General features: G+C 47.5%; 1 long non-coding RNA gene across 1 annotated transcript; it reads left to right on the plus strand.

Moving 5' to 3' along the window:
- The first annotated feature begins 26 nt into the window (after positions 1–26).
- LOC128343638 (uncharacterized) lies at positions 27–15,837 on the plus strand. Its single transcript, XR_008315631.1, has 3 exons — positions 27–159; positions 12,918–13,047; positions 15,666–15,837. It is a non-coding gene; the product is annotated as an uncharacterized LOC128343638 (long non-coding RNA).
- The last annotated feature ends 10,694 nt before the right edge of the window (positions 15,838–26,531 follow it).

Below are 26,531 nucleotides of genomic sequence, written 5' to 3' on the forward strand. Positions count from 1 at the left end.
ATCTTCTTTGACTTTCTCAGGCTGGACTGCCTTTGTGACCAGATTGAAGAGATCATCACTGTCCTCAGTCAATGGGTTTGTGAAGCTGTGAAGAGTGGCAGTTCGTGCTTCAATGTTTGGATTTTGCTTGAAGTTGAGTGATCTCAATAATGCTTGATGGTGAGTTTGTGTAGCAGGTAATATACCCGCTGTCTGATTCTCTTCTCCAGTAGGCCTTGCTAATTCGGGTGAGATAAGGAAAAACTTGGTTCTAGCTTGAGGAATGAGCGTTATGCCGAGTGGCAGCTGGTAATCACTGGGGCTGGGGGGGGGGGAGAGTAGGAAAGCATAGAAAATACTCTGCCCATGCTCAGAGGCACTCTTTCCACTCCATCACTCACATATTCTCCAGAATAGGATAAAGAGTCTTCAACCTTCAGCTTATCTCTTCTGCCCACTTCACCCACATTACCACCTCAATCTGATGCCAGGCTCACCATGGCATACAATTTGCCTGTGCTCAGATACCTTCTTTCCTCCTGCTGAAAACAGATTTAGAATTCTTGAAGATTTTGTTCCCTTCATAGTTACACTTAAAATCTTCAGAAGCTCTCTGAAGGCACTGTATCTGCCTTTTACAGAAGATAAAATTGAATACCTTTTTAGCCTACTTTCCGGTAGGCCTATGAGATTGCCCGGTTGTGCGTGTGTGCGCATGCGTATGCGTGCGTGTCCATCCCTGTGTCTCCACCCCCCGCAATCAACTTCGCAACGCCTGGACCAATATGAACCAAATTGGGTACAGTTGTAGGGACACATAGGGACATCTCAACGGTGTAGTTTGTGATGATGTCATCCACCCAATTCAAGATGGTAGACACAAATATTTGAGGTGCAAGTGGGCTAACTTGTGGACCGCTTAACCGATTTGAACCAAATTTGCTACAGCTGTAGGGATACACAGGGACACCTCAACTGAGTAGTTGGTGATGATGTCATCCACCCCAATCCAAAATGTGGACACACAAACTTTTGAGGTGCGAGTGCACAAACTTGTGGGCAGTCTGTGGTGGACGTATGAACTTTTAGGGCACAAGTGCACTAACCCGAGCACTGTATAACCAATGTGCACCAAACTTGGTACAGTTGTAGTGAGTGGCATACAGGGACACCTCAATACTGTACTTTGTAATGATGTCATCCACCCCAATCCAAGATGGTGGATGCATGAATGTTTGAGGTGCAAGAGATCAAACTTGTGGATCTCGATTTGAAACACATTTAGTTTAGCATTTAGTTCAGTTGTAGAGACAGTGAAAGGAAAGTAGGTTCATTAGTTCTTACTAGAACAACTTATTTCATGTTTGGGGGCAAGAAGCATCTTCCAAGAAAACCATTAGTGCTTTGTTTTTGTGACAGACAACAATATGATAGTTTTCACCAAGCACAAACTGGAAACAGGGTCAGGACAGCCCTTGGGGATGAGAAGGCCATCTCTTAAACTGACAAATCAGAACAAGCACTTTGTTGCATGAGAGCTTTCATAGTTAAAAAGTTGAATTGTACCCATCAAGACCTGCATAAATATATCAATTATATTTTAACTTCCAATAAATGTTATTGGAATTAAAACTTTCTGCATCAGGTTTTGTGTACTATTTGCTTCTAAGATACAGGCAGAGAAGTGTGCAAACAGTGCAAGATAAAGCCTTGGACTTGCAAAAAGGTACTGTGTACAAAACCTGCTCTCAGATAACTATTCTCCACCAATACAGTCACAGCCAGATTTTGCAAAGTCCACCTGTCAAGATGACATACAACAGCAGTGCCAACCCCAGTGGCTATCGGTCTACTTTGGGTTGGTGGTGAAGGAGAGAGTTAAAGAAAGAGGCATCAACCACTCATTTGACAGAGAGAGAGCAAAGTGGGAGGGGAGAACCAAAAAGGTCTTCTCCCACCTCCCACCACCCCATTCTCTCACCAACACCCCATTCCACCATTCTGCAGGATGGTGAAGGTCCATCCCTCCGGCCACCCCATCTTTCTACCACCATCTACATAGGAACATAGGAAGCTGCCATATCCTGAGTCAGACCCTTGGTCCATGATCCATCTAGCTCAGTCTTGTCTTCATGGACTGGTAGCAGCTAGGGGTGTGCAATTTGGATTTTCGGTGTTTCGATTCGGATCCGAATTGAAACACCCCCATTTTGTTTTGGATCTGAATCTGGCCCTTCCGAATCACCCCCGATTCGATTCGGATCCGAATTAATCCGAATCCGAATCGATTCGGATTTAAAAAACGGCTCCCACTTCTAGTCTCCCTTTCATATGCAACCAGAGCTGACCCTGCTTAGCTAAGGGGACAAGTCATGCTCCTTACCACAAGACCAGCTCTCCTCCCATTCATCTTCCTCCCTGCCCCCTCTTTCCCAAAGAGTCCCACTCCCACCCCACTCCTGAGCATCTGTGCGCAGCAGCCTAGTTTGACTCTTAAAAAGCATCCCCTTTTTGCTTTTAGCACCTTCCTTATGAGTCAAGGCAACAGGATGTGGGGCTTTTTAGTTTGGAAAAGAGGTGACTAGGGAAAGACATGACATAGGTGTATAAAATTAGGCATGGGGTAGAGAGAGGGGACAGTGATGAATTTTTTCTCCCTCTCTCCCAACACTAAGACAAGGATAATCCTGTGAAACTGATGGTCAGAAAATGTAGGATCAACAGAAGGAAGTACTTTTTCACACAGTGCATAATTGATCTATGGAATCCACTGCCATGGGGTGTGGTGCCCACCCCCCACCCCCAATATTTTCCCAATAATTCTTCCTACAATCACAGGAACATAGGAAGCTGCCATATACTGAGTCAGACCGTTGTTCATCTAGCTCAGTATTGTCTTCACAGATTTTCAGCGGCTTCTCCAAGGTTGCAGGCAGGAGTCTCTCTCAGCCTGATCTTGGAGATGCTGCCAGGGAGGGAACTTGGGACCAAGATGCTATTCCCAGAGCGGCTCCATCCCCTGAGAGGAATATCTTACAGTGAACATAACATAAGAACATAAGAAGAGCCCTGCTGGATCAGGCCCAAAGCCAATCTTGTCCAGCATCCTTTTTCGCACAGTGGCCCACCAGATGCTGCTGGAAGCCACAGGCAGGAGTTGAGGGCATGCCCTCTCTCCTGCTGTTACTCCCCTGCAGTGCTAACACATCAAGTCTCTCATTCAAATGCAACTAGGGTGGACCCTGTTTAGCTAAGGGGATAAGTCATGCTTGCTACTACAAGCCATTAACATTTCCAGACTTGCTTTCAGTGGTGACTTGAAGAAGGATGCCGATTCCAGAGCATCTAAGCCAATACTGGAGGACTGTTGCACAAGAGCAACATTTAAAGAGATGATGGATTGTGCTGGACCGTTTCTGTTTGATAATCAAGTTGCAGCAAGCATGGAAACGGTTACAATTGGCACACTTGAAGCAACCTGTTCCCAACGGCATTTGGTTTCCACTGTGTTTCAACAGCTCCCTGTCACAACTTCCAAGAGCCCTACAAAAATGGGAAGCTCCCCCTCACCTGGCAACACTGGGTGGCATTTCTGGCTGGAGACACTGCTCGGCTGGTCCCAAGTGAGTCATGAAGATCATTCACCTTTTCCTGGTTGCCCTCTCTCTGCTGCTCCTGGCTTCTCCAGGTAAGGGATGAAGGGGAAGAAGGGAACGTGGGGAAAAGGGAAAGAAGGGAGAGGGGAGTAGGGGAAGAAGAAATGAGGAAAAAGAAGATAGAGCAAGAATAGGAAAAGAAGGGATGGAGGGAAAGAAGGCTGAGAAAAAAGGGAAAGAAGGGAAAGAGAGAGAGAGAAAAGGAGGGATGAAGGGAGAGTGAAAAAGGAAAAGAACCGATGGAGGGAAAGGAGGGAGAGTGGTCTGTGTAAGCTCAAAGAGTTGGGCATGGAATCCTAGTCTTGGGTCCACTGGTGTTCTTGAACTATGATTCCCATCACCCGCTGCCACAATGGCTGACCATTGTGGATGGGGATGATGGGAGCTGTAGTCAAAGACATCTGGGACCTAAGCTCGGGTACCCCTGATGTGCAGGGAGGCAGTGGAACATCCCTGACCAGGGATCTGACCATATAAAGGAGATGACCATAACGCTACCCTTTGGACCATAAGATGCTATCTAATGAACTACACAACTGGGGCCCTCCAGCTGCTGTTGTACTACAACTCCCATCATCCACAGCCACACTGGCCAGTAGTCATGGTTGAGGGGAGTTGTCATCCCACAACAGCTGGAGGGCCAACGTTGTGCAGTCCTGGGGTAGAAAACACTTCCTTGATACAAAGCTCTGGATAGGGAGAAATTTCTCCAAAGGGGGTGAATGTTGTCGGGGCTTTCAGAGCTCCTCCTAGAAGAAAATGAGTTTCAATCCACATTTTATGAGTTAATTCCAAGAAGAAGCTGACCTTCTCTTGGGATTTCAGAGTTGCTCCAAGGAGGACACAATCCTCTCCAAATTCCAAAGGTCTATCCAAGGGAAAATGTCAGTGAATTTTCTCTTTCTTTGGCTTCTCCACAGTGCTTAAAAAGAAAGGACCCCAAACACTGTTGTGTTTGCAGTATAGTGGGGTGGGGTGGGGATTTGAGATGAAAAACATGGGCCACACCCTTTCAGTCTTTCGAGACTAGGGAGGAACCACCATTAAAAGCCTGCCTGAAACCTCACAGCATCCTAGATTCTCCTCCATTTATTTCAGTGAGAGGTGCAAGTGCTTCTCTTTCCTGGACTTTGTTCCTCTACATCCAGAATCCCCATTTCCATGTGATTTATGTGAGCCCACCTTGAGTTTGGGAAAGCTAGAATAAAATTGCTTTGGAGAAGGCATTCCATGAAATATGTCTGCATCTCTCCCTCTCCTTCACACTCCTTTTCATTGGCTCGAGTTTTCCAGCCCCCACTCCTCTCCACTGAGGCAGGGGACATTTTTTTTAATGCTCATGATTATGTCCGTCACTCGTCAATTAAATGGGTGGGAGAAGCACCCTTTCCTCGGACTGCTCCTGCCTGCCATCCCTCACCTCTGCAAACAAGGGTTGCAGCGCTGGTCAGCTTCCTCCCATCTCAGTGGGTGGGTGGCTGGGGGGGATGAAAAGAGGACTAGCCAATAGGAATGCATCTGATTTGCATTTGGCGCTGAGGCTCTTGGGAGGGGAAGAAATCAAGAATTGCCTTTAAAAAATTAAATGAACGCTTGGTTCCTTTGCTTGCCTGAGCGAAAACATTTAGTTATTATATTTCTTGGCGTCATCATTATATTTCCTGGTGTCATCATGAGGTTTAAACAGGCAAGGAAACAGAGGTTTAAATATAGCTTTAGAAGAGCAATGCTTTGCTATTTCTACCATGACCTTTCACTTTAGTTCCTGCATGTCAAGAAAGAGAAAAACCAGAGCGTCAAACTATATGTTATGCTGAATGCATGTTTTTAGACATGGGGTCCTCCTCCCCACATGCTGTGATCCTGCTCTGCCTCCCTGGTTGCTTGTTATGATGGAGTCAAGTGAGCCTGCAGGGCCAAACGACACAAAACCCCAGGCAGGTCTGCACAGACTTCTGAATGAATGCAGCCACCACAGGGCTCCAGGGTCCAGCTAAGCCAGCATCCCCACAGAAGGCAGCCTTGCTCCTTAGCTTGCCATTCGCACCCACACACACCCAGCTCAGCAGGAAGCAATTCTGATGCAGCTCCCTGCGAAGGATGAACAAGAGGAAGCTTCTCGTCCCACAACAACCTGGGAGGGCAGCTGGTGGCTTTCCCCCCACAAACCCTTGCATGAAGCCACCGTGACCTCCCACTATGAGGACTGCCCAGCTCCCGAGTCTCAGAGGGTGGGAAACCAGCACTCCTGGGCCACAGTCCTCCACAGAGAGACCAGCGTGCTGAAGCCCCTTCCCTCTGCATGGGAAGATGGTTGTGGCCCTTGGTTAAAACCAACAAAAAAGCTGTGGAGTCTGTGCTTGAGCTAAAATGATCTGCAGGGGAGTGAGAGGAAACTCAAGCAAATGTGTCGAATCAGAACGGTCTTGCCAAAGGTCAACTGTAAGTTGTCTCAATTCAGACATTCAAAGAGTTAAGAATTCTGTTGAATTGAGGAAAGTTTGTTACGGGAGACTGGCCATATTAGTCTCGCATCACAAAACAAACGAGCATCCCAATAGCCGGGCTGGATCAGACCAAATGTCCCTCTAGGCCAGCATCCTCCTCCTTCCCACTGTGGCCAGCCAGGTGACTCGGTCTTTCCTTATCAACTTGTATTTAGAGGAATACTGCCTTTGAACATGGAGGTTCTCTGTCACCATCTTAGCTTATAGGTGTCTGTAGGCTTCTTCCTCTCAAGGAATTTGTCTAATTATCCTTTAATACTATCTAAGCTAGTATCTATGATCAGATCTTGTGCCTTGGAGCAGGAAGGACTGAGTCAAATTGCGTTTTCATGGTGTGATTCTCTGATTCTGTAGGGTAGTGCAATATCTCAGAATGGGTAACAGATCTTATACCCTCATGGGGTGAACACCATGGGCCATCACATTGATTCACTTTCTAAAGCTCAGTTGAATCCTAACGATCCCTGTAAAATAAAGGTCCTCCCTCCCCCACCGACCACATTAACATTTGTTCTTTTTTGACTGTGGGCTTGTTGGGGACTGGGGACCATTTCCTCATTATCATTCATTTTTCTGTGTAAATCAGTTTGAGAACTGTATATAGAAGAACAGGCCTTGCAAAGGAGAAGCAGCATGGCTTCTGCAAGGGAAAGTCTTCCCTCACTAACCGTTTGAGAGTGTCAACAGGCATGTGGATAAAGGTGATCCGGTTGACATAATATACTTGGGCTTCAAAAAGCTTTTGATAAAGTTCCCCACTAGGGATGTGCGAACTGGTTCCGGGATTTGGAGGTTTGGTTTGATGGTTCAGAGGTTCGGGGTCAAACTGAACTCCCCTCCTGGTTCCGTCTGGACTGTAACCGAAGCCCCACCCTGCCACCTCACAATTTTATTTCCTGGATATTTTTTAACCTTTTCTCCTCTCTGGGAGAGTTCCTTGGGGTGAGGATCCATGGAGGTCCCCCCTCACCCCGCCAGCCTTCGAAATGCCCCCCTCCAGCCTTTTTGGACGTTTGTGCATGTGCGGTGGCCGCCACTTTGGCTATCATGCAATGTTACTAATGCCCAGCAGGTCAAAAAATGCCCAAAAAGGCTGGAGGGGGAATTTCAAAGGATGTCGGGGGGAGGGGGGACCTCCATGGACCTCCCACTACCACCCCAAGGAACTCCCCCAGAGGGGAGAAAAGTAACAAGTTGTTTTTTTTTAAAGTTTTTTTTGGGGGGGGGATATTCGTGATCCACCCCGAACTAAACCGTGGTGGGGAGTTGAGGGGTGCTGGACTGAACTAGTGAACTCAGGTTCCAGTCCAGTTTGGACTTGAACCCAACCAGGCCAGCCGGTTCTGTGCACACCCTTATTCTCCACCAAAGTCTCTTGAATAAATTTACCAGTCATGGAATAAGCATCAGGTTCATGTGTGGATCAGTAACTGGTTGAAGGACAGAAAACAGAGAGTAGGAATAAATGGACAGTTTTCACAATTGAGGGAGGTAGGAAGTGGGGTCTCCCAGGGATCGGTACTGGGACCAGTGCTCTTTAACTTGTTCATAAACGATCTAGAAGTTGGAGTGACCAGTGAAGTGACCAAATTTGCAGATGACACTAAACTATTTAGGGTAGTGAAGTCCACAATGGATTGTGAGGAACTCCAAAAAGATCTCTCCAAACTGGGGGACTTGGCAACAAAATGGCTAATGTGGTTCAATGTAAGTAAATGTAAAGTGATGCACATTGGGGCAAAAAAACACCAACTTTACATATACGCTGATGAGATCTGAGCTGCTGGTGACTGACCAGGAGAGAGATCATGGGATTGTGGCAGCTGTGAAAAAAGCTAATTCCATGTTAGGAATCATTAAGAGGGGGTTTGTAAATAAAAATATTGATATTATAACGTCCTTATTAAAATCTATGATGTGGCGACATCTGTGGTACTGTGTACTGCATACAGATTTGGTCACTGTAGCTTAAGGATATTATAGAACTGGAAAAGGTACAGAAGAGGGCAGCCAAAATGATCAGGGGCCTGGAGCACCATCCTTATGAGGCTAGGCGACAGCATCTGGGGCTCTTTACCTTGGAAAAGAGGCAACTAGGGGGAGATATGATCGAGGTGTATACAATTATGCATGGAGTGGATAGGGTGGACAGAGAGAAATTTTTCTCCCTCTCTCACAACACTAGAACCAGGGGTCACCCCATGAAACTGAACGTTGGGGAATTTAAGGCTGACAGGCAGAAGATCTTTTTCACACAGAGGATAATTAATCTATGGAATTCCTTGCCATGGGATGTGGTGATGGCCTCCAGTTTGGATGGCTTTAAAAGGGGCTTAGACAGATTCATGGAGGACAGGTTTGTCAATGGCTACTAGTCTGGTGGCTATAAATTACCTCCCAGATGCTTCTAAATCCCAGTTGCAGGGGGGTAACAGCAGAATAAAATTGCTTTGGAGAAGGCATTCCCTGAAATATGTCTGCATCTCTCCCTCACCTTCACACTCCGTTTCAATGGTCCGACTTTGCCAGCCCCCACTCCTCTCCACTGAACTCTGCCTGATGGAGGCGGGGGACATTTTTTAATGCTCATGACTATGTATGTCACCCATTAATTCAAGGGGTGGGAGAAGCACCCCTTCCCCAGACTGCTCCTGCCTGCCATCCCTCACCTCTGCAAACAAGAGTTCCAGTGCTGGTCAGCTTCCTCCCATCTCAGTGGGTGGGTGCGGGGGATGAAAAGAGGACTAGCCAATAGGAAGGCATCTAGGAACATGGGAACATATGAAGCTGCCATATACTGAGTCAGACCATTGGTCTATCTAGCTCAGTATTGTCTTCACAGACTGACAGCGGCTTCTCCAAGGTTGCAGGCAGGAATCTCCCTCAGCCCTATCTTGGAGAAGCCAGGGAGGGAAGCTGAAACCTTCTGCTCTTCCCAGAGCGGCTCCATCCCCTGAGAGGAATATCTTGCAGTGCTCACACATCAAGTCTCCCATTCAGATGCAACCAGGACAGACCCTGCTTAGCTATGGGGACAAGTCATGCTTGCTACCACAAGAACAGTTCTCCTCTCCAAATCTGATTTGCATTTGGCGCTGAGGCTCTTGGGAGGGGAAGAAATCAATAATTGCCCTTAAAAGAATCAAATGCACGCTTGGTTCCTTTGCTTGCCTGAGCGAAAACATTTAGTTATTATATTTGTTGGAGTCATCATAAGGTTTAAACATGCAAGGAAACAGAGGCTTAAATATAGCTTTAGTAGAGCAATGCTTTGCTATTTCTACCGTGACCTGTTGTTGGGGACTGGGGACCATTTCCTCATTATCATTCATTTTTCTGTGTAAATCAATTTGAGAACTGTACTTTATATAGAAGAACAGGCCTTGCAAAGGAGAAGCAGCATGGCTTCTGCAAGGGAAAGTCTTCCCTCACTAACCTTTTGAGAGTGTCAACAGGCATGTGGATAAAGGTGATCCGGTTGACATAGTATACTTGGACTTCAAAAAGCTTTTGATACAGTTCCCAACTAGGCATGTGTGAACTGGTTCAGGGATTTGGAGGTTTGGTTCGATGTTTCAGAGGTTCGGGGTCAAACCGAACCCCCCCCTGCAGTTCTGTCCAGACTGGAACCGAAGCCCCACCCTGCCAGTTTGCGATTTTTGTTTCTGATTTTTTTTAACCTTTTCTCCTGTCTGGGGGAGTTCCTTGGGGTGGGGATCCATGGAGGTCCCCCCTCCCCTCCGCCGACCTTTGAAATGCCCCCCTCCAGGATTTTTGGCCATTTTTTTGGCCCGCTGGGCCTTGGTAACATGGTGCGGTAGCCAAAATGGTGGCCACCGCACATGCACAAACAGCCAAAAAGGCTGGAGGGGGGGCAATTAGAAGGTGGGGGGAGGGGGAACCTCCATGGACCCCCAACACCACCCCAAGGAACTCCCCCAGAGGGGAGAAAAGGTTTTTTAAAAATAGTTTTTCGGGGGGGGCTATTCGTGATCCACCCCAAACCGAACCGGGGGGGTGAGGGGTGCTGGACTGAACTGGTGCACTCAGGCTACAGTCCAGTTCGGACTCGAACCCAACCAGGCCAGCCGGTTCCGTGCACACCCCTGTTCTCCTCCAAAGGCTCTTGAGTAAATTTACCAGTCATGGAATAAGCATCAGGTTCATGTGTGAACATAACATAAGAACATAAGAACAGCCCTGCTGGGTCAGGCCCAAAGCCCATCTAGTCCAGCATCCTGTTTCACACAGTGGCCCACCAGATGCCGCTGGAAGCCACAGACAGGAGTTGAGGGCATGACCTCTCTCCTGCTGTTACTCCCCTGCAACTGGTACTCAGAGGCATCCTGCCTTTGAGGCTGGAGGTGGCCCACAGCCCTCCGACTAGTAGCCGACTAGTAGTGTGGATCAGTAACTGGTTGAAGGACAGGAAACAGAGAGTAGGAATAAATGGTAACATGGTGCCATTGTAGCAGGGGTGATGGAAATTGTAGTTCAAGAACATCTATGGACCCAAGACTGGGATTCCCTGTGCTACACCTTGAGCTCACACAGACCACTCTCCCTTCACCCCTCCTTTTTCTTTCTCTCTCTCCATTCTTATCCCTTTTTCTCAGCCTTCTTCCCCTTCATTCCTTCTTTTCCTTTTTCACTCTCCCTTTATCCCTCCTTTTTCTTTTCTCTCTCCCTTCCTTCCCTTTTTTCTCAGCCTTCTTTCCCTCCATCCCTTCTTTCCCTACTTTTGCTCTCCCTTCTTTGTCCTTATCCCTTCCTTCCCGTCTCTCCTCTCCCTTCTTTCCCTTTCTCCCATGTTCTCTTCTTCCCCTCCACCCCTTACCTGGAGTAGCCAGGAACACCAGACAGAGGCCAACCAGGAAAAGGTGGATGATCTTCATGACTCACTTGGGACCAACACAGCAGAGTCTCCAGCCAGAAATGCCACCCAGTGTTGCCAGGTGAGGGGGAGCTTCCCGTTTTTGTAGGGCTCTTGGAAGTTGTGACAGGGGGCTGTTGAAACAGAGTGGAAACCAAATGCCGTTGGGAACAGGTTGCCAATCGTAACCGTTTCCATACTTGCTGCAACTCGATTATCAAACAGAAACGGTCCAGCATAATCCATCATCTCTTTAAAAGTTACTTTTATGTAAGTTGACGGTCCTCCATTATTGGCCTAGAATCTCTGGAATCATCATCCTTCTTCAGGTCACTACTGAAAGCAAGTCTGGAAATGTTAATGTTAATGGCTTGATTGTAGGAATAATTATTGGGAAAATATGGGTGTGTGGTGGGGGAATCTCCAGGAATAGCTTGAGTCAGAGTTGGCAACCCGTGGTAGAAAGTACAAATGTGCACTGAAGCCATCCCAAACCGAGCATATATAACTCATGGTGGCAGAGGACAAGATGCTTTTCCAGTAAAGATTTTGAATAGGTGCCATTTCACTTTAAAAACAAAAGAAAACTCAGCTGTTGTACAATAATGTGAGGAGGAAGCTGTGTAGGAAGAAGGAAGTAGAGCAGAAGAACACAAGAACAGCCCTGTTGGACAGCCTCTCCAAACTGGGGGACTGGGCAACAAAATGGCTAATGTGGTTCAATGTAAGCAAATGTAAAGTGATGCACATTGGGGCAAAAAACCACCAACTTTACATATACGCTGATGAAATCTGAGCTGACGGTGACTGACCAAGAGAGAGATCTTGGGGTCATGGCTGACAGCTCATTGAAAGTGTTATCTCAGTGTGCATCAGCTGTGAAAAAAGCTAATTCCATGCTAGGAATCATTAGGAGGGGGTTTGAAAATAAAAATACTAATATTATAATACAAATCTATGATGTGGCCAGATCTAGAGTACTGTGTACTGCGGACAGATTTGGTCACCGTATCTTAAGAAGGATATTGTAGAACAGGAAAAGGTGCAGAAGAGGGCAATCAAGATGATCAGGGACCTGGAGCACCTTCCTTATGAGGCTAGGCTACAACACCTGGGGCTCTTTACCTTGGAAAAGAGGCAATTAGGGGGAGACATGATCAAGGTGTATAAAATTATGCATGGAGTGGATAGGGTGGTCAGAGAGAAATTTTTCTCCCTCTCTCACAACACTAGAACCAGGGGCCACCCCATGAAACTGAAGGTTGCAAAATTTAGAACCGACAAGCAGAAGATCTTTTTCACACAAAGGATAATTAATCTATGGAATTCCTTGCCATGGGATGTGGTGGAGGACAGGTCTATTGATGGTCATGGAGGACACGTCTATTGATGGCTACAAGTCTGGCGGCTATAGATGACCTCCAAGATGCCTCTGAATACCAGTGGCAGGGGAGCAACATCAGGAGAGAGGGCATGCACATACCTCTTGCCTGTGGGCTCCCCAGAGGCATCTGGTGGGCCACTGTGTGAAACAGGACGCTGGACTAGATGGGCCTTCTTGGGCCTGATCTTGGGCCTGATGGGCCTGATCTTGGGCCTTCTTGGGCCTGATGGGCCTTCTTGGGCCTTCTTGGGCTGCTGCTACTACTTTTAATATAGTACTTCTCAACAATATAAGAACATAAGAAGAGCCATACTCAGGGCTCTTCTTATGTTCTTATATTGTTGAGAAGTACTATATTAAAAGTAGTAGCAGCAGCAACAACAACAGTAGATGATCTTGGAATATGCTGTGGATTCATAAACCCAAGGCTCTAGTCTGTGACTCTGTCCTGGCCTGCTTCACGCCCCTTCTTGAGCCTGCTGCTGCCCAATTAATAGTCGTCTTTTCCTTTTGCACAGGATTTGCCAGGTCATGGAAGAAGAAACGATGCAGGAGGCTTGGCGGGAATTGCCAGTGGAAGAGATGTGGTTTTGACACCGAACGGAATGGATCGTGCGGGTTATGGAGAAACTGTTGTGTCCCCAAAAGGTAACTCAGCTCCTCCAATGACAGATCCGAAGTGCTGCCAGACAGAAGCTGCATCTTCTGTGTCCCACCACCATAGGAACATAGGAAGTGGTCCTCTACTGAGTCAGACGATTGGCCCATCTAGCTCAGTCATGTCTACACTGACTGGCAGTGGCTCTCCAGGGTTTCAGGCAAGACTCTCTCCCAGCCTTACCTGAAGATGTTGCCAGATATAGAACCCAGGACCTTCTGCATGCAAAGCAGATACTCCACCACTGAACTACTGGCCCATCCCCTAAGGGGAATATCTTACAGCAGAGGACACTCACATGCAATCTCCCATTCAAATGCAAACCAAGGCAGACCCTGCTTAGCAAAGGGGACCATTCATGCTGCCTATCACAAGGCCAGTTTTCCATCCCCATCGTTTGCTTTTCCAAGTAGTCCTGATTTTAAAACTGGTAGTCACCTTTTACTAGGCAGTGAGTCCCACTGAACTGAATCGGCCTAACTCTGGAGTAACCAAGTCCAAGGCCATTTCCCCAGTACTTGTAATCTCTGAAGTCCATGGCAGGGTTTACATGAAAGATGGTGTGGGTCGTAAATGATTCTTCAGAAGGCAAAAGGAACGGAGAGTTTCGGCCTATCAGACCAGGAGTTCCCAACCTTGGGTACCCAGGTGTTGATGGACAACAACACCCTTCAAGGGCAGAAGGCCACGGAGTCTGGGGCTGCTGGGAGTTGTAGTCCTGTCATGCACAGCTTTAACTGTCTCTTTCCTCCATGCATTAACTGGCTGATGTTCTAAGCCTCTAAGATACAGAAGGCCAGTGTCATTGGGCCACATCCAGTTCTGTATGTGTCATTCCTGGATGAAAGGAAGAGCATGGTGCTGGAGCATCCGTTGAGCACTTAGTCCAGATGCTGCCACTTAAGCTTCTTCATGCTCACACAGATGCCCTCAGTAGTCAGGGGCTGCAGGGAACCCAGGGATCTACTGGGTTGCCACATTTATCCGCCCTCACAGGAATGGGAATGTGATCATGCTGCTTCCACACACGCTAAATTTTAAACGCTTCAGAGCCTATTGTGGTTTTTGGCTGCAGTCCCACATGGAGCCTTGCAGCTATTTTAGACTGGAAATGCTCACAGCCACCACTCTGTCTATCCACTCGGTGAGGAGTTTGGGTCAAGTGGAAGAAGACAGTAACTAGTTTGCAAGCAAAGGCCTCGGGTCCAATCTCTGCATTTCTAGCTAAAAGCTAGAGCTGTTATCAGTGTAAGGTCAGTTCACATATTCCCATTCATTGAAATGTTTTAATGTAAACCACCCTGAGCCATTTTTGGAAAGGCGGTATAGAAATCGAATGAATGAATGAATGAATGAATGAATGAATGAATGAATGAATGAATGAATGAAGCCCCAGCTTAAAAGGTTTGGGATACCTGGATGACTATCTTCCACCCTCATAGAAGCCTGTCCATCCCTAGTGGTCATCTAGTGCAGGTATTCACAACATGTGGGTCACCAGATGTAATAGGACTTCAACTCCCATAATCTCCAGCCCCAGTGGCTTTTGGTTGGGAATTATGGGAGTTGAAGTCCAATAACATCTGGCGACCCAACGGTGAGAATGCCTGATCTAGTGTATCCTTCCATTTATCCCACCACTCTCAGAGGTTAAACTGGCAATGACGTGTTTGAGGACCTTTTCTGTGGTGGCACGCAACATGTGGAACTCCTTGCCATCACATAGCTCAAGGGTAGTCAACCTGAGGCTCTCCCATTGTTGATGGACCACAACTCCCATCATCCTCAGCTACAATTTGTTGCAGCTAAGGATGAGGGGAGCTGTAGCCCAACAACAGCTAGAGAATGTCAGGTTGACTACCTCTGGTTTAGCTTCCTCCTGTTCATTCATTCATTCACTTACTGACTGACTTACTGACTTACTAACATGCTCTCTGGTGCTGCCATTTTAAAATGCATTTGAAACCATGAGCCTTTTGAGGTTCTCTGGTTTCTGTGATAACCCTCCACTGGATTATTTATCTCCCTGGATTCTGCTTCTCATTTCTTGCTAGCTCTGGCATCGTTATTGGTAGTGGCTGACACCATCACGGATGCTCTGCTTGTGCAAGGACATTGCGCTTGCTCACGGCTGTTGCTCTTACTGCTTGTGCTAATTCTGGAGCTGGTGTTCCAGACTAGTGTTTGCGCTTGTGCAAGAAGGTGAGCAGCCTGTGGCATGCCTTGTATGCTTGGCAGGGAACTTTTGTGCAAGAATGCCATCGCACAAGAGTTCATGAGAGCAACTGTGGAAATCCCCATGATTTCGCACTGTTCCACCATCTCTTTGGACTAGCACAACGTTCTTCATTGTGGAAGGGCAGGAAGAGTCAGGAGGTGGGCGGACTATTGTTTTATTGTGTTATTTGTTTGGGGTTTGTGGCTTTGGGTGTCTCCACCACAAGGAAGGGTATAGATCAGGAGTTCTTCTCAGCTTGGGTCTCCAGATATCGAAGGGCCTTGTGGCCCTTCTCAATATCTGACATTTGAGCTGCTCTCTTTTTGCTCCGGCTACACTAAGAAAACAAAGTGACTTTGGCATTTTTTGCCTGTTTCCATCCCTCAACAGGAATGCCCCTTGGACTACACCATCTCCCAAAGTGTGAGCAAATCAAGGAAATCCTCCTTCCTTTGACAGTCCTGATGGAATCCTGCTTCTGCTCTGCTTGCTGATGCACTTCTCGTTGCCATCAACACTTCCTGCTCAGCAGTGAAGAAATGTCGTTTATTAGCTCCCAGCCTGTCCCTTCCAATTAAAGCATTTTTAAAAATAAGGTATTAGTAAGCTTGATTTGGATTAGGGATCCCCACCCCCCCAGCCACCCACCATCAAATACATAAGAACATATGTTGGCTTCTCAGAACTTCCTCTCTTCCAGAAATCCAGAGACGTTGGCTTGGCGTAGTGGCCAGTCATTGGCTGTCCTTACTGTCAGACTACCTGCATCCCGAGCTTTCATAGAGCTGGACAGCAAGAGTGCCCAGCAGGGCAGTGCATTGTGGGGTTTCTGGAGGCCGGGCTCCGTTTCCCCAGCCTCCCGATGGCCTCACTACTTGCTGCAGTCTGCATCGTCTGGGCATGCGAACTGTGTGTCTGAATACGAGCTCTGATCATCTGGCAGGGAAGGTAGGACCAAGCCTGCCTCCCTCCACCTTCCTTCCGCCTGCCGCCCACCACCCTCCCCAGCCCCCGACACAGAGGTTGTGTGGATGACCTTACAGCATCCAGATCATTCCACTCTCTTCTACGCTCCTCAGACCTCATGAAGTGCAGCATTGTGGTTCATTATTTATCCTCTATAATAAAGACCCTGAGTGTGCGGCCGTGCTGCCCGTGTCTGTTTCGGCGGTTCTGAGCATGCGCTCCGCGCATGCTCAGAACCGCCAAAAAAGATACGGCCGCCCAGAGACAGACGGCCATGTTGGCAAGGCCGAGGAGAAGCCGGCCGAGGAGAAGCGAGCAAGCCGAGGAGAAGCGGCCGCCACCAGGTGGGCTGGCCGGCCGAGGAGAAGCCCCGCCGCCGGGCGGGCGGGATGGCCGACGAGAAGCGGCCGCCGCCGGGCGCGTGGCCCGGTCGAAGAAAAGCCCCTCCAGCCCAAAACCAACGTGAAGCCGCCTATCTGGCTGCTACTCCTGCAGCTGCTGTTGAGGGTCTCGGGCGACGGGACTCCATCCTAGAAACTGGGAGGAAGGAAGTAGCAACTGGGAGGAGGAGGGAGGAGGAGCAAACTAGCACCCCCCCCCAGAGCCCGTTATTATAATGGGCTTAAAAACACTAGTTCATCATATTTATGTACCGCCTGATCTGTGTGTCTCTAGGCGGTGTACAGAAGTTAAAGCTCAAGAAATCTAAAGCAGAGTAGAAAGAGTTAAAACAGTTTCACGGGATAAAAACAATGAAACCGTTTGAAATTAATTTCAGTTAAGAGCCTGAGAAAACAGGTGTGTCTTGAGGGTCTTTTAAAAAGCAATCCGAGATGGAGATGCTCTTATTTTGACAGGGAGTGTATTCCAAAGCCCTGGGGCAGCCACAGAGAAGGCCCGGCCATGTGTCACCACTAAACAAACTGGCTTTCGGGTGGGCTATGGAGTTGAGACCTCCTCGGTGAGGCTGATGGATGATCTCCAATTGGTAATCGATAGAGGGAGTGTGACTCTGCTGATCCTCTTGGATCTCAATACCATGAGGCTTTCAATACCACATGGCTTTCAATACCATTGCCCATGGCATCCTGCTGGGTCACTTGAAGGAGGTGGGATTAGGTGGGACTGTTTTACAGTGGCTCCATTTCTACCTCTCTGGCAGATTCCAGATGGTGTCACTTGGAGACTGTTGCTCTGAAAAGCGAGAGCTAAAGTGTGGGGTTCCACAAGGTTCCATACTGCCTCTGATGCTTTTTAACATCTACATGAAACCGTTGGGAGAGATCATCAGGAAGTTTGGTCTGGGATGCTATCAATATGCTGATGAAACCCAGATTTATTTGTCCATACCAACTACTTCAGGAAATGGCATGACACCCCACCCCACCCCAAGTGCCTGCCTGGAGGCGATATTGGGCTGGATGAGGGATAACAGGCTGAAGTTGAATCCAAAGAAGACAGCGGTACTGGCTGTAGGGGGTCAGGATCCGAGAGATGGTTTAGATCTGCCTGTTCTGGATGGGGTTACACTCCCCCTAAACTATCAGGTTCATAGCATGGGAGTACTCCTGGATCCCCATCTCTCCCTGGTTTCTCGGGTTGAGACTGGGGCCAGGAGTACTTTTAATCAACTTTGGCTGATATGCCAGATACATCCCTTTCTGGAGACAAATGACCTTAAAACTGTGGTACATATGCTGGTAACCTCCAGGCTTGACTACTGTAATGCACTCTAGGTAGGGCTGCCTTTGTAGTTTGGAAACTACAATTGGTATAGAATGCAGCAGCCAGATTGGTCTCTGGGTTTACCTGAAGGGACCATATAACACCGATTCTAAAAGAACTTCACTGGTTGCTGATATGTTTCCAAACGAAATACCAAATACTGGTACAAAGTACCTATAAAGCCCTTAACAGTTCCTATTTCCCCAGGCTTTTAACTGAAACCAACTGTTTTAATTTCATTGTGTTTTTATCTATTATGATTTTATCTTTTAATGAATTTTAAATGTTTTTTTATTTTTTATTGTTTTAATTCTGTACACCACCTAGAGATTTCTATATTAGGCAGTATATACATCCAATAAACAAACAAACAAACAAACAAACAAACAAACAAACAAACAAACAAACAATGCAGCTGCTGCTGAAAACTGGCTCAGGGTTGCCACAGATATGGGGTGTGCGACCCAGCTCGGTTTGAACTGGGTTAGAAACAAACCGGTTGAGAGCTCTATTGGTAATGCGCAGAGGCCATTTGCATGACCACACAACTTGCCTGGAGAAGAGAAGGCTAAGGGGAGGCACGACTGCTGTCTTCAAATATCTGAAGGGCTGCGTCACATAGAAGCAGGAGCTGGCTTTTTGCTCCTGAAGGCAGGATTAGAAGCAATTGGCTGACATGGCAAGGAAGCAAATTTAGGTGAGGCATGGACCAAGGAGGGGCGGGAATCTTAAAGAAAGGAGCTATGCCCCAGTAGAACTGTCGGCCTCGTGCAGTGGTAAGCAATCCTTCCCTAGTGGTTTTGCAACAGAGGCGGGGCCTCCATCTGTCAGGGATGCTACAACAGATTCTTGCACTGACCGGGGAGGAAAGACTAGAAGATCTTAAAGGTCCCTTCCAGCTGTAAATTTCACTCCCCTCCATGAGACAGGCAGGACCTGGGAGACCTATCAGCTGAGCCAGCCCATGAAGATTTACTTCCTAATGAGTGTGGGCAAGGGTCGTATTTTCTCTGTGGTCCCTTCCAGTTCTAAAATCCAATTATTCTAGGCCAGTTGGTGGTTCCTTGCACTCTGTGAGAGGAGAGGGGGCAGGAGAAACTGTTAGAGGTTGTTGATTTTACCCACAATAGGTAAAACAGCAGAGCACTAAGGAATGAGCACCCACTCCAGTTACAGAGTAGGTAGCAGAGGATGGTTTGGATACTGCAGCTGTTTAGAGAAAACACATGGAGATCCTTGTAGAACTAAATACTAAATATTTATTGGTTAAATACACTTGGATAGGAAAGACCTATATCTAATCTAAAGGACTACATAGTGGATAGGTAAGGAGAGAGAGAGATATGTTTCCATCTGCTCTCTAGGAGGAAAGGAAGGATTGGGTCTCAGCACAGGAAGTTCTGCAGAGTCAGTTCAGGGGTCATAGAGCAGGGACAGATAGGGAGACCCTGACTCACTGTCTCTACTCCCAATGCCCCTAGTGGTCATTAGGACAGTTGGTGCAAAAGGTCGATGCACTGGAAGTTCATCTCCAACAGCCGATTTGATAAAATAAACAGTTTTTGTCAGCTTCCCAACACACTCTGTTTCAGGGTGTACACCTTTGGACGTCAGGACTGAGGGTCCAACGGACCCACGGTTCCATGGCCCCCTCCCCCCACTTTCCTGTCTGCATTTGGACGTACTGGAGAGCATCCTCTCTGCAGTCAAGGAGACTGTGTGGACTCTCTTCTTTCATGAAGGACATCCCACACAGCCAATAGCAGCCGGAGTGAGGGAGGAGCTTAATCCCTCAACTCCGGTTGGCGGGGAAGCTAACTGGTGGCAGCATTTGGACATAATGCGGGTACCGCTAAACCAGAGGTACAGGCAGAGAAACATAACACAAATGGAAGAGAACAATTTTCTGTTTGGGTGGGGAACCTTGTGTCCACCCCCCCCCTTAAACTGCAGTTGCCTACATTCAGACATGCAGCTTGCGAAACTGGAGGTGAAGGGAGTTCCGGTTTTGTGTTATGTGCAAATGCAACCTACAACTTGGTGGAAGAAGAGGGATTTTCCAAGTACACAAGGTTGTCCTGTGTTTTGCGGCTATGAGATGTTGTGGGGAGTGGGGGGGGGGTCATTTGTCCTGAGCATATAGGATGCCACTGAAAATTTATTTATTTATTGAATGTATATACCGCCTAGTATATACTAGGCGGTATATACAGAGGCACTCTTTCCACTCCATCACTCACATATGCTCCAGAATAGGATATAGAGTCTTCAACCTTCAGCTTATCTCTTCTGCCCACTTCACCCACATTGCCACCTCAATCTGATGCCAGGCTCACCATGGCATACAATCTGCCTGTGCTCAGGTACCTTATTTCCTCCTGCTGAAAACAGATTTAGAATTCTTGAAGATTTTGTTCCCTTCATAGTTACATTTAAAATCTTCAGAAGCTCTCTGAAACCACTGTATCTGCCTTTTACAGAAGATAAAATTGAACACCTTTTTAGCCTACTTTCCAGTAGGCCTATGAGATTGCCCCGTTGTGTATGTGTGTGCACGCGTATGCGTGCGTGGCCATCCCTGTGTCTCCACCCCCCGCAATCAACTTCGCAACGCCTGAACCAATATGAACCAAATTGGGTACAGTTGTAGGGACACATAGGGACACCTCAACAGTGTAGTTTGTGATGATGTCATCCAGCCCAATTCAAGATGGTGGACACAAACATTTGAGGTGCAAGTGGGCTAACTTGTGGACCGCTTAACCGATTTGAACCAAATTTGCTACAGCTGTAGGGATACACAGGGACACCTCAACTGAGTAGTTGGTGATGTTGTCATTCACCCCAATCCAAAATGGTGGAAACATAAACTTTTGTGGTGCGAGTGCACTAACTTGTGGGTGGTCTGTGGTGGACGTATGAACTTTTATGGCACAAGTGCACTAACCCGAGCACTGTATAACCAATGTGCACCAAACTTGGTACAGTTGTAGTGAGTGGCATACAGGGACACCTCAATACTGTACTTTGTAATGCTGTCATCCACCCCAATCCAAGATGGTGGATGCATGAAGGTTTGAGGTACAAGAGATCAAACTTGTGGACCTCGATTTGAAACACATTTAGTTTAGCATTTAGTTCAGTTGTAGAGACAGTGAAAGGAAAGTAGGTTGATTAGTTCTTACTAGAACAACTTATTTCATGTTTGGGGGCAAGAAGCATCTTCCAAGAAAACCATTAGTGCTTTGTTTTTGTGACAGACAGAGACAACAATATAATAGTTTTCACCAAGCACACACTGGAAACAGGGTCAGGAAAGGCCATGGGGATGGGAAGGCCATAATTCAACTGACAAATCAGAAAAAGGACTTCGTTGCCTGACAGCTTTCATAGTTAAAAAGTTGAATTGTACCCATCAAGACCTGCATAAATATATCAATTATATTTTAACTTCCAAGAAATGTTAAGGGAATTCAAACTTTCTGCATCAGGTTTTGTGTACTATTTGCTTCTAAGAGACAGGCAGAGAAGTGTGCAAACAGTACAAGATAAAGCCTTGGACTTACAAAAAGGTACTGTGTACAAAACCTGCACTAGAAAAAACCTGTAATAGAGTTACAGCCAGATTTTGCAAAGGCCACCTGTCAAGAGGACAGACAACAGCAGTGCCAACCCCAGTGGCCACCGGGCTACTTTGGGTTGGTGGTGAAGGAGAGGGTTAAAGAAAGAGGCAGCAACCACTCATTTGACAGAGAGAGAGAAAAGTGGGAGGAGAGAACCAAAAAAGGTCTTCTCCCCCCTCCCACCACCCCATTCTCCCACCACCACCCCATTCCACCATTCTGCAGGATGGTGAAGGTCCATTCCTCCGGCCACCCCATCTTTCTAACACCATCTTCATAGGAACATAGGAAGCTGCCATATCCTGAGTCAGACCCTTGGTCCATCTAGCTCAGTCTTGTCTTCACAGACTGGTAGCAGCTAGGGGTGTGCAATTTGGATTTTCGGTGTTTCGATTCGGATCCGAATCGAAACACCCCCGATTTGTTTTGGATCTGAATCTGGCCCTTCCGAATCACCCCCGATTCGATTCGGATCCGAATTAATCCAAATCCGAATCGATTCGGATTTAAAAAATGGCTCCCACTTCTAGTCTCCCTTTCATATGCAACCAGGGCAGACCCTGCTTAGCTAAGGGGACAAGTCATGCTTCTTACCACAAGACCAGATCTCCTCCCGTTCATCTTCCTCCCTGCCTCCTCTTTCCCAAAGAGTCCCACTCCCATCCCACTCCTGGCCAGTGAGCAAGAGCATCTGTGCGCAGCAGCCTAGTTTGACTCTTAAAAAGCAGCCCCTTTTTACTTGGAGAACCTTCCTTATGAGTCAATGCAACAGTATCTGGGGCTTTTTAGTCTGGAAAAGGGGTGACTAGGGAAAGACATGACAGAGGTGTATAAAATTAGGCATGGAGTAGAGAGAGGGGACAGAGACGATTTTTTCTCCCTCTCTCCCAACACTAAAACAAGGACCATCCTGTGAAACTGATGGCCAGAAAATGTAGGATCAACAAAAGGAAGTACTTCTTCACACAGTGCATAATTGATCTATGGAATCCACTGCCATGGGATGTGATGATGGCCACTAGGTTGGATGGCTTTGAAAAGGGCTTAAACAAATTCATGGAAGACAGATCTATCCATGGCTACTGGTCTGATGACTATAGGCTACCTCCAGCCTCAGAAGCAAGATACCTCTAAATACCAGCTGCAGGGGAGCAACAACAGGAAAGAAGACATGCCCTCGCCTCTTGTCTGTGGGCTCCCCAAGGCATCTGGTGGGCCACTGTGTACAACAGGATGCCGGACTAGATAGGACTTGGGCCTGATCCAGCAGGCTGTTCTCGTGTTCTTCTGCTCTACTTCCTTCTTCCTCCACAGTTTCTCCTCATCCTCACATTATTGTAAAACAGCTGAGTTGTGTTTTATTTTTAAAGTGAAATGGCAGCTATTCAAAATCTTTACTGGAAAAGAATCTTGCCCTCTGCCACCACAAGTTAAATATGCTCGGTTTGGGACGGCTTCAGTGCACATTTGTACTTTGTGCCAAGGGTTGCCAACTCTGACTCAAGCTTTTCCTGAAGATTCCCCCACCCCAACCGCAATATTTCCCCAATAATTCTTCCTACAATCACAGGAACATAGGAAGCTGCCATATACTGAGTCAGACCGTTGTTCATCTAGCTCAGTATTGTCTTCACAGACTGGCAGCAGCTTCTCCAAGGTTGCAGGCAGTAGTCTCTCTCAGCCTTATCTTGGAGATGCTGCCAGGGAGGGAACTTGGGACCAAGATGCTATTCCCAGAGCGGCTCCATCCCCTGAGAGGAATATCTTACAGTGAACATAACATAGGAACATAAGAAGAGCCCTGCTGGATCAGGCCCAAAGCCAATCTTGTCCAGCATCCTGTTTCGCACAGTGGCCCACCAGATGCTGCTGGAAGCCACAGGCAGAAGTTGAGGGCATGCCCTCTCTCCTGCTGTTACTCCCCCGCAGTGCTAACACATCAAGTTTCTCATTCAAATGCAACCAGGGTGGACCCTGTTTAGCTAAGGGGATAAGTCATGCTTGCTACTACAACCATTAACATTTCCAGACTTGCTTTCAGTGGTGACCTGAAGAAGGATGCCGATTCCAGAGCATCTAAGCCAATACTGGAGGACTGTTGCACAAGAGCAACATTTAAGAGATGATGGATTGTGCTGGACCGTTTCTGTTTGATAATCGAGTTGCAGCAAGCATGGAAACGGTTACGATTGGCACACTTGAAGCAACCTGTTCCCAACGGCATTTGGTTTCCACTGTGTTTCAACAGCCCCCTGTCACAACTTCCAAGAGCCCTACAAAAATGGGAAGCTCCCCCTCACCTGGCAACACTGGGTGGCATTTCAGGCTGGAGACACTGCTCGGCTGGTCCCAAGTGAGTCATGAAGATCATTCACCTTTTCCTGGTTGGCCTCTCTCTGCTGCTCCTGGCTTCTCCAGGTAAGGGATGAAGGGGAAGAAGGGAACGTGGGGAAAAGGGAAAGAAGGGAGAGGGGAGTAGGGGAAGAAGAAATGAGGAAAAAGAAGATAGAGCAAGAATAGGAAAAGAAGGGATGGAGGGAAAGAAGGCTGAGAAAAAAGGGAATGAAGGGAAAGAGAGAGAAAAAAGGAGGGATGAAGGGAGAGTGAAAAAGGAATAGAACCGATGGAGGGAAAGGAGGGAGAGTGGTCTGTGTAAGCTCAAGGTGTTGGGCATGGAATCCTAGTCTTGGGTCCACTGATGTTCTTGAACTATGATTCCCATCACCCGCTGCCACAATGGCTGACCATTGTGGATGGGGATGATGGGAGCTGTAGTCAAAGACATCTGGGACCTAAGCTCGGGTACCCCTGATGTTCAGGGAGGCAGTGGAACATCCCTGACCCAGGATCTCATCATATAAAGGAGATGACCATAACGCTACCCTTTGGACCATAAGATGCTATCTAATGAACTACACAACTGGGACCCTCCAGCTGCTGTTGGACTACAACTCCCATCATCCACAGCCACACTGGCCAGTAGTCATGGTTGAGGGGAGTTGTCATCCCACAACAGCTGGAGGGCCAACGTTGTGCAGTCCTGGGGTAGAAAACACTTCCTTGATACAAAGCTCTGGATAGGGAGAAATTTCTCCAAAGGGAAAATGTTGTCGGGGCTTTCAGAGCTCCTCCTAGAAGAAAATGAGTTTCGATCCACATTTTATGAGTTGCTTCCAAGAAGAAGCTGAACTTCTCTTGGGATTTCGGAGTTGCTCCAAGGAGGACACAATCCTCTCCAAATTCCAAAGGTCTATCCAAGGGAAAATGTCAGTGAATTTTCTCTTTCTTTGGCTTCTCCACGGTGCTTAAAAAGAAAGGACCCCAAACACTGCTGTGTTTGCAGTATAGTGGGGTGGGGTGGGGATTTGAGATGAAAAACATGGGCCACACCTTTTCAGTCTTTCGAGACTAAGGAGGAGCCACCATTAAAGCCTGCCTGAAACCTCACAGCATCCTAGATTCTCCTCCATTTAATTCAGTAAGACGTGCAAGTGCTTCTCTTTCCTGGATTTTGTTCATCCAGAATCCCCATTTCCATGTGATTTATGTGAGCCCACCTTGAGTTTGGGAGAGCTAGAATAAAATTCCTTTGGAGAAGGCATTCCTTGAAATATGTCTGCATCTCTCCTCTCCTTCACACTCCTTTTCAATGGTACGACTTTGCCAGCCCCCACTCCTCTCCACTGAACTCTGCTTGATGGAGGTGGGGGACATTTTTTAATGCTCATGACTATGTATGTCACCCATTAATTCAAGGGGTGGGAGAAGCACCCCTTCCCCAGACTGCTCCTGGCTGCCATCCCTCACCTCTGCAAACAAGAGTTCCAGTGCTGGTCAGCTTCCTCCCATCTCAGTGGGTGGGTGGGGGGGATGAAAAGAGGACTAGCCAATAGGAAGGCATCTAGGAACATAGGAAGCTGCCATATACTGAGTCAGACCATTGGTCTATCTAGCTCAGTATTGTCTTCACAGACTAGCAGCAGCTTCTCCAAGGTTGCAGGCAGGAATCTCTCTCAGCCCTGTCTTGGAGATGCTGCCAGGGAGGGAACTTGGAACCTTCTGCTCTTCCCAGAGCGGCTCCATCCCCTGAAGGGAATATCTTGCAGTGCTCACACATCAAGTCTCCCATTCAGATGCAACCAGGACAGACCCTGCTTAGCTATGGGGACAAGTCATGCTTGCTACCACAAGAACAGTTCTCCTCTCCAAATCTGATTTGCATTTGGCGCTGAGGCTCTTGGGAGGGGAAGAAATCAATAATTGCCCTTAAAAGAATCAAATGCACGCTTGGTTCCTTTGCTTGCCTGAGCGAAAACATTTAGTTATTATATTTGTTGGTGTCATCATGAGGTTTAAACAGGCAAGGAAACAGAGGATTAAATATAGCTTTAGTAGAGCAATGCTTTGCTATTTCTACCCTGGCCTTTCACTTTAGTTCCTGCATGTCACGAAAGAGAGAAACCAGAGCAGCAAACTATATGTTATGCTGAATGCATGTTTTTATCTTCCTTGTGTGTGTGTAGGCAGCGGGGAGGGAACAGCTCAGGGGATATTAGGATCAGGAAAGTGGGGGGAGGAGTTAACCCTTTCCATCTGAGCTGTAAAACAACAACTCTGAAGTTGTCCTTGGTGCCCACAGATCTCGTGGGGATGATATTCGTTGCATGGGGACCTCCTCCCCACATGCTGTGATCCTGATCTGCCTCCCTGGTTGCTGTTTATGGTGGAGTCAAGTGAGCCTGCAGGGCCAAACGACACAAAACCCCAGGCAGGTCTGCACAGACTTCTGAATGAATGCAGCCACCACAGGGCTCCAGGGTCCAGCTAAGCCATCATCCCCACAGAGGGCAGCCTTGCTCCTTAGCTTGCCATTCGCACACAGACACACACACACACACACACACCTCAGCAGCGAGCAATTCTGATGCAGCTCCCAACGAAG

The sequence above is a fragment of the Hemicordylus capensis genome, chromosome 1, assembly GCF_027244095.1.
Source record: "Hemicordylus capensis ecotype Gifberg chromosome 1, rHemCap1.1.pri, whole genome shotgun sequence".
Classification (NCBI taxonomy): Eukaryota; Metazoa; Chordata; class Lepidosauria; order Squamata; family Cordylidae; genus Hemicordylus; species Hemicordylus capensis.